General features: G+C 37.1%; 1 protein-coding gene across 10 annotated transcripts in view; it reads right to left on the reverse strand.

The window, feature by feature from the left end:
• Positions 1–15,326, reverse strand: part of OSBPL3 (oxysterol binding protein like 3) — an 88,200-nt gene that overhangs the window by 55,797 nt on the left and 17,077 nt on the right. For 9 of the 10 annotated variants that reach the window (XM_052693545.1, XM_052693543.1, XM_052693544.1 and 6 more), the window contains exon 2: positions 14,381–14,503. The exons of the other annotated variant lie outside the window; for it this stretch is intronic. The gene's annotated coding sequence lies outside the window, so the exon portion shown is untranslated. The remainder of the gene's footprint in view (positions 1–14,380; positions 14,504–15,326) is intronic. 10 annotated transcript variants of the gene reach the window in all.

Below are 15,326 nucleotides of genomic sequence, written 5' to 3' on the forward strand. Positions count from 1 at the left end.
CTCATTAACTTTAATGACCATGGCAACAAGACTCAGTTCTTGTCCAGATAAAGACACGTTTGTATGCACACTTTACCAAGTGTAATGACTGTGGACTACAGAAAAGTCAGGTTTCCTGATCAACTTTGCATAATTTTACAAATTGCTGCAGAGAGAGCTACAGCTTTCTTCTAAAGCCTATGTAAAAATTAGGTCTTTACAGACTGTCTTTCATATTAAGGTTGCTTGAAACATCAAAGGTGTTCAGTATTTTGACAAAAGAACAGGCTTGGTAAGTGCATCAGTGTTCACCTTCTCTAACATTTTATGTTGAGGGCCACTTTTCTACATCGTGCTTCTGAACACAGCAATTTGTGAACAAACTTTGACACTTTAGAGAAGTGTTGCAAGAAACAATTAACATTTAGAAGGTATACTGAGGATAATTAGTTCTACAAGTGCAAGGATTGATGCTGTTAATGCCAAGAAGGAAGAGCTCGTTAACTCTGACCTTTTGATGAAAAAAAAGAAAAAAAAAGCCAGTATAAAGCATACACAGAAATGTGTTTCTTTTAAATGAAAATTAAATATATTAAGGCTTGGGATGGAGCTCTTCCAGGACAGATTGAACGATGCCTGTGACTGTCCTTTTGCTTGGAAACACGTCATGTACACATATGCAGATACAAGAACAGTGAGAAGCAGCTGCTGACTGAATCATTCTCTTGGAAGACATGTATATCACTGTTTGTCTTAATATATGAGTCATTATTATACAGTTGGTCATTCATATACATGACCGTAACAAACACCTTGACGGTGGGAGCCAGGAAAGAGGCTCCACAGATCAGGTTTTCTGCAATACTATCCTTGTGGCATAGAATAAAGATGAACTGAAAGAGACCTAGAGGGAGATGTGAGATACATGATTACGTGCAGTGTTTTGTGCCCAAAGAAAACGAGGGGAAAGAATCAATTGCAACAGCTGAGTCAGCAGGAAATGATGCAGGCAAGAGATGAAGGTCTCCAACTAGGCTAAAAGGCTACATCAAACTCAAGAAAGGGACCATAAAATTTATCTTTTCCCCGGCTAAAACAATATAAGCCCCTGCAACCACTGCTACCTCATCCTCCAGTTCACTGCTGCTGAAGATAGACCTGAATCTTCCTAGGATTACTTTAAAAACTCTAGTCAAACAGAGCTGGTAGGAGAACTTTTAAACTTGATAAAGAAGAAAGTGAACCCAAAGCTTTAGAAGCAGAAGCCATGCCAGGGGAGAATACAAGTTCATTTCAGCAAGTGCTTTCATGTCAGTACTTGCACAAAGCTACAACAGAACAAAATCTAAGAGCAAGTTAGGAGACTGATCAAAAAGAGAAGCTTCAATTAAAAAAAAGAAATTTGTGAATAATTTAATGTTATTACAGACAATCCAGCAGGAAGATCTATGGAGTTCTAATGCACCAAGCTTTTTTATACCGTTCAACTACAGCATAGTATCTCCATGTAGAATATGACATCCCTCGAGCAACAATGCTACCAGTTAATATACCTCTGCTGAGAACTTTCATAGCTCTCAACAGTAGCTCAGTGCTCCCCCTCTGATATCTTAAAATTTAAATTCATACACACTATGAAAAAGACCAAGTCAGCTTAAGATATTCTTGCCCCCAAACAATTTGTTACTATCCTTTTTCTGGAGATAAGCAACTTCCCCTTTAGAAAAAAATAAATATTAGTTAACAAACAAATTAAATCATAGGAGCCTTCCATAATGAACGTCAGTGTAGAGTCAATCGTCACAGTGGGTACTGCACATACTTTGCTCATTTGGCTGAAACACAGGTATGGTAATCAGCAGCCTGTAGGCAGCAATGAGAAACTGGAAGCAGTATCATTTTCAACTGATTCAGACAGATCTGGAAAAGACACTGTGCCCCTAATCTTACATTTAGAATCAGGCTGCTGCAACCTACTGCCATCCCATTTGAATTTAATTAAAAATGAAGGAAATTCCACTCACAAAAAATTTCAGCTACAATCCCATTCTCAAGCATTTTCAGAGGTGTAAAAGATTGGAGTTTTTAATTAGGATGCCTCAGCAACATGAAAGAATGAATAACTTACAAGGAATTTGATGTGAGCTTAGTGAAAGGGTGCTACAGCTAAACAATCCACATTTATTACTTCTAATGACCATTGCCATTTTTTTCACTTCAGTTCCAGCCACTAACCAGGATACAGAGACAGCAAATGTGAAGATTTGTATAATGCAGACTAGCGTCATGGTTGCTTCACAGCATTTTTTAAGTTGGTTATACTTGAACTATGGCTGAACAACTAGGATTTTAATTACAGACTATAAGGAAAAGCAATGAACAGAAGTGTTTACAAACAAGGCAGACTCCCCTTAAACCTCCTCAGTGTAGAAAGGTGCCACTAGCACTGTTCTTCACCTCCTATCTCTCCATATTCTCTTCCCAAACTCTAATCCTTTTTGTGTTTGCTTCTAAAATGCTGGCAGTTGCTATTGGCTTTTCTAATCATCATGGCTTACAGCACAAAAATAAGTGAAACCTGTGCTTAATTATGAGTAGTGCAGCATAAAGTGCATCCTGACACTTTTCCACAAGTTTTTGTATAATGTACTTAATAAATATTTGAACATGAAAATAAAGAAGCAATTTCCTAAAGGAAGGAGCTGAAATATATTTTTTAAATTATGTTTCAAGTAGTAAAATAGGGAGTATAAAGAGCATATTAATATAATATTGAATGTTGTTTTCTTAACAGACAGCAGTCATGCCCACTTTATTCAGGCTGACCTATATATTTTTTGCTTACCTGTGCTCAATATTCATCTTCCACTGATTATTTTCTACACTTTTTTCAGCAAGCAACACTTTTAGGTTAAAACATCTGACAAACCTCATCCAAGTACATTTTCTTTCTATTACAAAATAGAGACTGCATAAAAATCTATGCCATAACATACTTCTGACAAAGTTGTATTTCAAAGGCTCTTGTAATTGAAAGTATATGTGAAGTTTTGTCATCTTGACCACAGAAAAACTCTGCTGAGTCTAAAGCATCTTCATAATTCACTTTTATTTCTAGAAGAATATCTATGCCCTATACACAGTAACACACAGGGTCAACACAACACTTAAAAATGAATTCTTTTGTTCCATACATTTCATTGTGAAAAGGTGAAAAAACTAAATGTGTTTCAGAAGTGAAGAGCTGGAAGAAGAATGTGAAAAAAATTACTGTGAATGGTTACTGAAGTAGAGAGAATTCTAACACTTCTTCCATAGGAAATGCATATGTTCATTTTTGAGACCACATCACAAACCTGCTCTCATAACAAAGCTCACACGGTCATTTTACATGAAACATAAAGACAATTCCTGGCATTACTGATGGCAGTTGAAAGCATTACTTTAGGAGAAGTTACATAAGCAGTAATTGTAGTTTTCCAGACTTCCATTCTGTATTAAAAAAAAAAAAAAAAAAAAAGTCAACTGCTTGTTCCAGCTGCAATCAGGGAGGCAGTTGGAACCCACGGTCCTGCGATCGCTGTTCCAGGGCTGTTATCCCTGGACACAAGGAGTCACCAGCCCCCTGATGCCCCTCGTTGGAATGATCTTTCAGAATGGAAAACTTGAACTAATCTGGAGAACCACAAGACAGTTGTTGCTGAAACCATTTCTACATTGTTCCCAGAGTGAGATGATTGAAAGACTGTTCTCAGTTCTCCATGATTTTACAATACCAATTAGGTATTACCATGCAATACCAATTAGGTATTACTATACTAGTTCAAATTAGCAACCAAACTATAAAATAAAACAGTGACAAAGCAAGTAGGACCTCCTGTAACATTCCAGTATCATTTGCAAACCCTGGAGACAAGATTTTAAGAATAGCTCACTTAATAAGCTGAGTGGTTATCATACTTTTGTAGGATGACGAAAGTCAAGACAGAGTACAGCATGACATAATGTTTCTTAAGCACCTGATCTTGTATTCTGTCTCTTCATTTTGATAAACTGTATGAATATTCTCTCAAAATAGTATGCCAGTTTATTTAGGAAGCTTACAAATCACATTTCAAGTAATTTTCTCTTGCATAAAGTATCCCAAAAGTTATTGAATTACTTGGATTTAAAAGATTCTCATATCTCTCTTTTATGTTTCACTCCATTCAGCACCATTACATTTTCGAAGATTTTGAAAGCAGGACAAATGAGAGCCACACGCCAGGCTCTAAATAGCATCCAGAAAAGGCTGACTTCATCTTTGTGCTTCCCAAAACATCCACTCTGAAGTACAGCTCATTTAGATTGACTCAAAGCAGCATTAAACTTTCACACTCCACATTTTGCTTTCATCATGAATGATAATATTCCCACTCACACAATGTCCCATCTAGCACCAATCTACTCAAAAATTTAGTACTATTCCTGAAAACTGAATATAAATTTGCTTTTTCTGCCTGTGGTGCCCACCAGTTCATTTTGAAAAGCCTGTCATCTCTTCTTACATTTCGTTCATACAATTCTGGTATACAGTGTTTGGAATAATTAGAGCTTCCAGTAAATGTTGTGATGCATTGGTCTGGCTCCCTTGTGCAGACAGATCTTAGTAGATTTGCCTGGAGACACAACAGACTGCTTGAACCAGAGCTTACATCTGCTGTGAATTTGTTCATGCAGCTCCATCTCTCTTCACCTTTCTCCTTGCCCTACTTCCTGCACCTGGAATACTTCTCTAGAGCTAGGCCAGGACATGGAAAAAGTGTGAGGTCGTTAGAAGTTAAAACCAGTAGCTTAACCACCTTACATGGCAAATTTAAGAGGCTTAAACTCACCAAGTGCAGGAGTTGTCGAGTTGGATGTTATGCATTAAGCATAGGAAACTAAATACATGTGACAAATGCATTTCTTTCCATGTGAATTTAATGATTCTCAGCTAATGTATCCAGATTATGTCATGCATCAGTTATGCCTGAGCACAGCAAAATGACAATTAACATTACGTACATAATCAACCATAGAGGTTTTTTCTTTAAAAAAAAAAAAAAAAAAAAAAAAAAAAAAAAAAAAAAAAAAGTTCAGAACTGATTCCAGTGATGCTGCAGGCTCAATTTTTCTTCAGCTGATCCAAGTGGTGATCTATTACTTGAGCATCACCCACTTAGAATAATCAGTCGGCACATCTATGTGCACGGAAACAAGATAATTTACAGGTAGCAATTTAAATAAACCAGTTCAAAATGAACAGCTCAAATTAGGTTGCCAGTTTATCCAGCACTATAAGCAGCCTTCCATTTGACCTTCCTGTAACATACAGGATCAGGACTTGTTCACAACTGTAAACAGGAGAAAAAAAAGTCAGCAATGCTGTTTTCTGCAATTATTTCAGGGTACTCTGAAACAAAACTGAAGAAATATTTGTGACAGAAGTAAAATATTATTTACAAAAGAAGGTCTGTCTTCTTTTCCCTGCACTTGGTAACAAGCTATTCTATTTCACAGCAGCTAAACAAGTAAAAAACTTGCTGAGGATGCTTTGTATGATCTCAGATATAGCTTCCCCAACTTAAAAGAATGTTGTTCTCAGACTGCAGCCCAGTGACAGGAATTTTACTGCCTAAAACTCGGTTGTGACAGTTCCAGCCTGCTCCAGGAAGGCTGAAAGGCAATTACAGGTCATTGTCTGCAAGATTAAGCCAATCACACAGAGCATATCTGGATGTTGAGGCTGAGGGCATCCTGCTTTCAGTCACTGCAGTCTGAACAGTATTCATACTTCACTCCATGCACTCATCACTTGTGCTTTCACAGCTGGTCACACAATCCTAGGCCTGAGAGAATGGGGTGGGCCCCATCCTTCCCCACCCGAATGCACCTATAACAGCTTTATTCCACTTGTAAGAACATTTCCAGCCATGGTACATTCCATAGCAGATCCCACAATTCTTTCTTCAGGCATAAATTTACTTCATTATTTTAGCTTTATTACCAGCTATATTAACATTTATATACGTGCTTTGTAAACATGCCTGTACAGGAATACTATCATCTAGTTAAAGTGTCATTGATCTTTTGTTAAATTAAGTTTTCTTAGTGAGTAGATTTTTTTGTGACAATGCCTTTCTTTTAAACACATACATTACACTGAATATATTGAGGCCAGACTTCTGGGCTATAAGTTAAATACAAGGTGATGCATAGTTACACAGCTGTGAAAATAAAATTGATCTTCTCTCAGATAAAGAGCTGAATAGCACAAGTGGAGCAGAAGTTTCATCCTCACTCAAGCTGGCATCCTGCAGAAGGAAGTTGTCCTTATCCCCTGGGACCCATTGTTAGAAGGGCCTCCAACTGACCTCCATGGCTCACAAAGATCCCACTTCAAAACCTTCAGTCATTCCACAGATGGTTTTGTTGCCTGCCATAAGTCCAGGGTGCTAAGATAAAGCCCAAGATATTCAAACTTGTTCTGAACAGATGCACAGTAAGTCACTTTCACTCGAATTTATATTAGCTATAAATTAGGTATTTATATACTCCTGCATCAGGACTGCAGAGAAAAGACTATCAAGTACACAGTCAGAAGAAACGGACAGTCACTGACACTGAAACTGAGTTGCTGCAATGGGAGATGCTGAATTGCGCCCTCAACAGCTGTTACTGAGCTGTAACCAGCTATTCTAAGTGTTTGGTTTAAACAAAAAACAAAACAAACAAAAAGAAAACCAACCACAAACCACATGTGATATTTTTACAGATGAAGTATAAACTGCACCTAAGCCAAGTAGAACAAATACCCATCTAAGGTAGAGCATGAGTCATGCTTAGGGAAGCATAATTTCACATGTAGAAGATTTTCAAACGATTTGGAATTTCTGGTCGTGGAGTCTACATCCAAGAATGCATCAAATTTGGAATAAGAAGCCTGCTTCTTTAGAAAAGCCCATGCAGAAAGATAAGAAGATAATTAATTAGAGTAATAAAATGATCAGCTGTATTTAGCCAGATAACAACAGCCCTGATTCATCACTGCTAGCATCCCCTTGCCTTCTCTTCAAGTCATCCTCCAATCACAATGGGTGAAATAAAAACAAGGATGCATTTTGTCAAGGATTTATTTAAAAGAAAACCAAACAAAAAAAAAATAAAATCATAACCATTTAGAAATAGATGTTCACACTTCTACAGCTGTACAGCAAAGATACAACATGAACAAAATTATTTAGTCATCTGCTGAAGGAAAATCCCTCACCATTTTCTAACACTTTCGTTTATGTTTACTTTAACAGAATGATAAGTGAGCAATTGAACTCACTAATACTGAAATAGAAGGATAAGTAAGCAATGGTACTCATTAATACCTTTTCCAAATTACAAAACTACCAGATCATAAATCCAGAGTTTGACCAGCTTGATTTAAAAGTGTTCAGTAGGTACTGCTTTTAAAACATATTACTGGAAGTCAATTACTGTCTCACTGTTAGTTAGACTGTGGCAGTCAGAGGTTTTGCATATTTTATGACCCATTGTCATTCTCATTAAAAAAACAGGAAAGAAGAAGGCAGGCATCCTCTGCTTCTCAGAAGACAGGGGAAGGCTGTCATCCCCCAAATGATGAGAAATATTAGAAATACTGAAATTGTAGTTGCTATGGACGGCCAGAAAGATTAAAACAACAACAACAACAACAACAACAACAACAAAAACCAACAGAAAACAATCTTGTCAAAAAGTTCTTTGACCCTGACATTTGATTTCTGAAGTAATGATACAGTGCTTGACGACAGTATTCTAAACATCATTTAAATTGAAATAAAGCAAAATAAAACAGCAAATTCCTAAAGGAAAGATTTTATAGGGACTCTAACCACAAGATTAGGAAGAGCTGGTAGTCACAGAATCATAGCATATCCAAAATTAGAAGGGACACATAAGGATAACCAAGTCCAACTCACATACAGCAAGAAGATTTAAGCTCAGGCTTAAAGTAAGCACATTCTTAAGTATCTTCCCAAACAGGCCCTCTGTGGGATCCATTGCTTGCCTCTAAAATAGAAAATTTTCTGGCATTTATAGATTTTTGCCATGACTCATTTTTAGTCCACTGAGATCCTAAGAGTTCATGCATTTGGCATCAGGAGCAGTCTGGAAAGTTAAAGAACTTTTATATAACATCTTCCTCAGGTAATACGTGATGCCTGGTCACACAGGCTGCATGTTGCTCACTGAAAAACGGAAAGCTGAATTGGAACAAAAACAACCTGCTTGTTTTTCACCTAATAAGTCAACAAAATGTCACCGACAAACCGAAGGGGGGCAAGTTCTACAACTTTTATGCTTCTGAAACAGAACTAGAAAAAATCCACACAATACAATTGGTTCTGCGAAGCAATTCTCTGCATCCTGCAACTTTTTAATTGAATATAAAATTACTTTCAGGATTTATCCAATTTCCATGCCAATGCAGATCATCATAGATAATGCACAGGATACCATCTTCATCAACTTTTTTAAAAATAGAAATTAAAGTTAATAATCCAAGTGGACATGGACACACATTCTTTTTATGGGTAGAGAGGAACAATCCTGTTAGTCTGCTCTGTTGCACTTTTGCAGTCCCATTTGGTTAGAACATGCTCAATGTAGTCAGAAGTTTACTAGCTATGAAAAGTCATCTTACGGGTATGGAAAAGTTACAGATTTGTGCTACTCCCACGTCAAAAAAAATCCACTGAACATCTCTGTTCTGAAATTCAGCAGCATATTTCCTTCACACAGTGAACAACCAGTAGTCTCCTTAAGAGTCCTAATGCCTGAGCCAAACAAAGAATGCTTTTTTCCCCCCCACTTCTCCTGAATCAAACATTTTCACTCAAAGTCATTGACAAAAAGCTGATTGTATTACAGGCAAAGCTGTCAACTACTGTGTCTTAGAGCATCTTTTACCTTGCAAAATACATTTGCTGTTTGGATTGCTTTTGTCCAATGACAACAACAATAAAAGCAACAAGTAGGGAACTGCACATCATTCATTAAAAGTCAAATACTGTATTAACAATTTCAGCCTCTGGAGGCAAATGTAAAACCTGGAGTTATATCTGCATTCATAGGAACAGTGCACTTCTGAAGTCCTCCTTATCCTTACCAGCAACAATTCAATTTCTATTATGTATCTCAATTACACTGAGCTTTTTCACTCTAAACACAGTCAGCACTGCTGCCTTCTGACTATTGCTATAGCTGACAGCATCACTTTTTAGTTAACGTGACATTAAGGCCCACAAGAATTAAAATTATTTCATTTCATAGCACATCACAGTTTGCTAGCAGTTCAAAACACTTGTAGACTTATTGCACTATGGAAAGGCAATTTTCTAGTATCACCACTTTCATCAATCATGTAGCACAAGACTTTCAAAGCATAATTGAAATTTCTTTGATTTTTCTGAAAGCAAGGGACCTGCTTTGTAGAATACACTACTACTTGCACAGCCCTCAAACACACCTGCAGACAGTTGTCAAATTGTTCAGATTAGTTTTAATACTGGGAATAAAAACTCCTGGGAATAAATGCATGTTTGAACAAAATCTAGGAAAAAAAAACCAAACCACCACAAACAAATGAGAAGGGGCTTGTTCTTTTATAAGGCAAGGTCCCCTGTGAAACCTGCTCTTGGATAAAGAGCTTTTCCTTCAATAATTTGCCATCCTCCAAAAAAAGAGCAGCTGAGTCATGGAAGACTTTGTGGTCTAACGCCACAGGAAAAACAAGGTTTGCAGGTGAGCTATTACATGTGACACCAGTAATAACGTGGGTGGAGCAGTGCAAGAGAATCTTTTTTTTCTTTCTTTTAAAGTTCTCTTTTGGAGTTGAAACAGAAGACTGACTTCAAAGGAAGGTGCAAAATAACATTCAAATAAACCCTCACTATTGTTATGTGTATTGTAATACACACACCTCTGTGTTTGTCAGTGCTTACATCGCTGTACACAGTTGCCAGCCCCAAACACTTCATATCCAGTCAACTTAGGGATGAGGTCGTGCCCCAACAAGAGGGGTTTTCTCTCTCTAACCTCTGAATGGGCAGACCTTCCTGCAATTCATCCTGTGTACCCACACAGCTGTCTTTGACCGGAGGGAATTTCCCTGGGCTTGTGCAGGGTCCACTTGGAACCCTCCATGCAGCTATTTGCTTGGAAGCCTCAGCAATTAGCACCACTCTGGAATTTCTGTTTACACAACTGTAATACCTGCGTTTCCTCCAGGAGATAAGGCAACACAGAAATTACCTGGACAAAATACAGAGAAGGTGAAAGTTGAAGTAAATCAGGCAGCTACACTGAAAACCTCCTAAAGCTTGTCAAAGTAATTTTATATTGGATTACTTTGATGCACTCTGTTGTGCCTATAAAGTTACCAGCCAGCTTGTTTTAGTCCCAGATAAAATCTTGTTTGATTTTCTGCCAGAATAAGTGTTCTTTCAACATAGTTTCAGCTGCTGGTAGAAGGTATTTTTCTTCTCCAGTTTCATAACCAAACAGACTTGTCTCCATAGTAAACATGTTGTTTTATAGACGTGCAGCACATGCATAGAGCCCACGTGTTTAACAAAGTCAAACAAATATTACAAACATGTTATATTTTCATAAAAACACTTCTGTTTACTAATGACTACTAATAATTATCCTTGGTCAGATTTGAGCTTTTTTTCCCCTTCTCTCATTGCACATATGCTTTGATAAGATTTATAATTAAAACAAAACAAAAAGACATCAAAAATAGCAACAGATTACATTCCTGGATCAATGTGATGATAAATAAAATAAGATTAAAGCACACCACTGCAGAAGCACGTTGATGGTAAACTTCACACAGATGGTTTATATATATGTATATATAAACACACTGTTTATGTTTCACTCTGTCTTTAAAATAATCTCCTTGGAAAGTATATACTGTAATAATCATGATTTGTTTGTTTGTTTGTTGTTTAGTCTGGGAAGCTTCTTCAAATCTAGGGAGTAACACAATTTTCATTTCTTCTTCAAATACCTACTGCCACAATAACAGTTCTTTCAAATTAAAACGAGGATATGACCTTTTCCCAAAAGCAAATGGGAGTATAAAGCATTTAAACAAGAAGTCAGAGAATGAGCAAAGAAGTCAAAGGCCAAAAACATACCTAATTTACAACAATATATGCCAGGATCAAATCTTTTGCCTTATGATGTATCTGATATATCATTATTATTTTTTCTTCTACTGGAAAACAAGCAAACATTTTGCCACAAATTTACAATAGTCCAAACAGGAAAAACTTGGTTTCTACTAGAAAAATATGTAATCCTGATGGAAACATACAGTCAAGCACACACTGAAAACAGAGATTCTGTGTTAGAACCACTTCTAAAAAGAGGGACACATTTTATGAGAAATGAGGGTTTCTGCAAGCGCAAAACTGATTTACATCAAAGGTTTGGCTTCGTGGTGAACTCTGCCCAGGAGTGAGAACATGGACTTTTCCATATCGCTTTCCAGAAACCAAAATATAGAACCTCACTTTGTTAAAATCCTCCTGGTAGCATCAACAAAAAGGTAATTTCTTCTTGTTCCTAAAATGCAGGAGAACCAACCCAATTGCTTCTAGAATTACAACACACAGCAGACGCTACTTTTCTCTGTGCGGAATGGAAGCATGAGGAATCACAAGTTTGAGTAACAGGAGACAAAACTCGTAATCCTCTCTCACATGTTACTTTTGGCTACGCTAACTGCCTATATCAAGCACTTGAGTTCATGTCTCTCACAATGTAGGAATTAGTAACTACAAGAAAGATCTGAATTTCAATGCTGAGACATGCTGTGTTTCTTTTGCAAGGGACCACAGGATCACAGAGTTCACAGTGTCTTACCTCTTCAAGCCCAGTACCAATCTGAGACACAGGTGCTGTTTTACAAATTCCCCTAAGAGGCATTTAAGCTATTTAAAAAATTGTGACTGCACATCTGATCTACATTTTGTAACTTCACAAACCTTTCACTTCTACTGAGGCAAATTCTACAAATGACATTATTTTGGGATCATACTAAATCAGCATCCCAGTTTTCCAAACAATTCTTCCGCCGGATCGGACGTTATCTCTATATATAACATAAGTGCCTATGAATAAAACAAAAACTATAAACTACACCCTTATGAGGTAAAGACATCTTTCTCCTCCTCTTTTCCTTGCATAAAATGCCATCCAGTATGCTTAGATATATAGTTTATTTTAGTCTTCAACAACAACAAAATTAATTTGTTTCAGTAGCAACTACTGAGACAGTAAAGTTAAATTTTTTTTTTCCTCTCCTTCTCCAATCATTCCCTTTCTTGTCCTCCAGAACACACTACTATACACTGAACAAGTCAAGGAAAGTATTCCTAAGTAAATCCACAAGAAATGCTCTGACATTTATCTGAGACAAATAATTTGAAGGTACAGGAAAAACAAAGAACTAAGTTTGTGATCATTGGTTATTTTTGCATTTAGAAGCATGTGCACACTAGGATTTGAACTCTTTTTCTTTCAAAGGAAGCAAGAAACAATATATTTCAGCACAGAATTCATAGTTCTTCACGAAAGAGTTTCTTATATAAGAGTAAAGAGACAGCAGACACAGTTGAACTGCTAACATTCATAAGCTGAATATTGACAGAAATTTTACAAAATAAATATCATGAAAAATATTTAATTTGACTGTGCAAGTGCTTCAAGTGAGAGAAAACCAAAAATCAACATACATAGTACATACAAGAACTGAACTGGGAATTTCAGGCTAGGAAAACTGAGACAAATTACCAGTGAATGCACAGGAGTTCCATGAAGATTGAGAAAACTTACTTCACAATATTTTCCTATGTTCAAGTGAGTAGCAAAGAATTCTTTACTCAGTAACACATATAAACTGTTTCTATAATAGCCACAGATTTAGTTTTCAACTTCATAAAATGAATTTAATTCACTTTAAGGTTTATTTACTTTGAGAACCAAGAAGTGTTTCCTTTCTTTTTCAAAAACAGAGCTAGTCAGCAAAATTACACCACGAATTACCGTGAGACTTAACATCTCTTAAGAAAGAAGAGCAGCCTGGGCAAGTGGTTGGTGACCCTGCACAAAGTGATGGGGTTGAAACTAAATGATCTTTGAGGTCCTTTTCAATCTAGGCCATTCTATGATTCTATGAAAAAGGTTAAAGAATCTTCAAGGATTCCAGTAACATATTTCAACAGGATAGTACTATGCCAGTAAGAAAACAAAAATATTTTTGAGCAGTAATGATTCTCACAGCAGCCTTCTTCCGTAGCTATAAGAGACACAAAGAATTTCCTCTCTGTAATTGTTCAAACTGTTAGTTTTCTGTCCCTGCAAATCTATCACCCTTCCTTCTAGCAACTGTCAAAATTGTTTTTCTTGCACCAGAAGTTAAGAGATTAGGATACGCAAAGGAAAGATTTTCTGTGCTACTCCACAGCAGGTAATTAACATACCTTTGTGTCATAAATCCCTTCTGAAAATAAAATAGCCACATGTTGCACACTGGGGTGTGGCAGGGCTATAATCATTTCTGCCAAGTATGCAAGACTTTCTGCAAGTCTGTAGACAAGCACAAAACATTACTTCACTATTTAAACACACAGCATGCCAACATTGCCAGTTACTGGTTTAGTTTCCGTGTTTGATAAACTCTGTTTTTTGCATAGGTAAAAAGATCCTATAGCCAGTGGCACCTCCCAGAACGAGACCATCGTAGCAGTATCTACCAAAGTAAATAAACCAAGTAGGAATATTGTTGCTCTCCTCTATTTTCCAGCCTCCCGTTTGTAGAGGCAAAAAATGCACATGGATGTTTATGTGATAAAGAGCAGCCACATCTTGCAAAGATCCAAACCCTGAGCCTGTTGCATATTTCAGTTTTCATGACTCCACTCTGACATTCCAAAGGAATACAAGTCCTTCCTGAACAATATGCACCTCACAATACTTAGTACATGCTCACAATAGAAACTGTGAGATATGAGGGTTGGAAGAATTTCTACATCCTTCAATTCTTCTAAACACAGTTGAGCACAATCATCTCAAAAGGAGATGGAAGTGCTGCCTCTATGCAAGTAAAAATTATTTCAAGTAAAAGTTATCTCCCCCTGTATGAATCCACATAAATGGGATTCAATAAAAGGTGACTGTTCATAGCAAGAAGCTTCTTATGTCCCGTCTGTCACCACATCCCCTCTAGGTTGGAAAAGGCTCCATGTCAATTTAACTACTGTTTTCCTACAGAAAGGGAACAGAATCCACAACATAAGGAAGGCTGACTTACAATGAGTGGGCAGTCCCTCAGAGCTGACTGTGTAGAATAAAAATCTCTTCTTTTAGAGTGGTAGAAGTCCAAGCAATTCCATTAGGCAACACCTGAGAAGCTCATGTGAGTCTGCTGCTGGATCTGAAAATAAACATACCAGATTTAAAATAAACTTCCTGCTACTTTGTCCTCCCATACCTGAAAAGTATGAGGGAGCTAGGGAGTATGAATATCTGGAAACCTTTTTACTCTTCTGTTTCCCCCTATTGTTGTTAATTAAAATCTTTCCCTAAAACACAACACCTACAACCACATCTTCCTCTCCTGACAGGTATACACTAGAAGTTCAAGTTACCAAAATTCTCCTACAACTAAGCAACTAAGTCTACTAATACACTACCTGACTAATATATTTGCAACAGAAATCTTTCTTGTCCAAAGGGCCCAGAATTCTGCACATCAGATGCAACTCTGCTTAGGGCCTGGTAAACTTGCTTTCATACATCTTGTCAGCACAAAGAAGAAGAAGAATCCCATATGGGAGGAGATGCTGGGGGTTACTACCATCTTTGACAAAACCTCACCATTATTCAGCCATTGCTTTCTAGCAACCAACACACAGTTTTGTATTTAGATGCACTTTTTCTGAAGACGTTCCAATTTTGCAGTTTTCACTGTAACAATTCTCTGTACAAAATCAACACTGCCAATCAGAAAAGGCTTATGACAAATGCTATATATGTGCTCAATTTGAGCTAAAAAGATCAATATTTTAACCCATTTCCACAACCAGAGACTGTACAGGTCTTCATTCTGAGTATTTCAATTCCTGTTGAACGAAGTCAGCTCCCTAACAGGCTGATGATAATCTCCCCAGAACTTTATCATCAGCAGAAGGCAAACTCGTGTCTGGGCACCACATAGCATTTACTGTTTACAAAAGCTAGTGTATCCTTAAGTTTCC

This window comes from Tympanuchus pallidicinctus, unplaced genomic scaffold (genome assembly GCF_026119805.1).
Source record: "Tympanuchus pallidicinctus isolate F22 unplaced genomic scaffold, pur_lepc_1.0 scaffold3, whole genome shotgun sequence".
Lineage (NCBI taxonomy): Eukaryota > Metazoa > Chordata > Aves > Galliformes > Phasianidae > Tympanuchus > Tympanuchus pallidicinctus.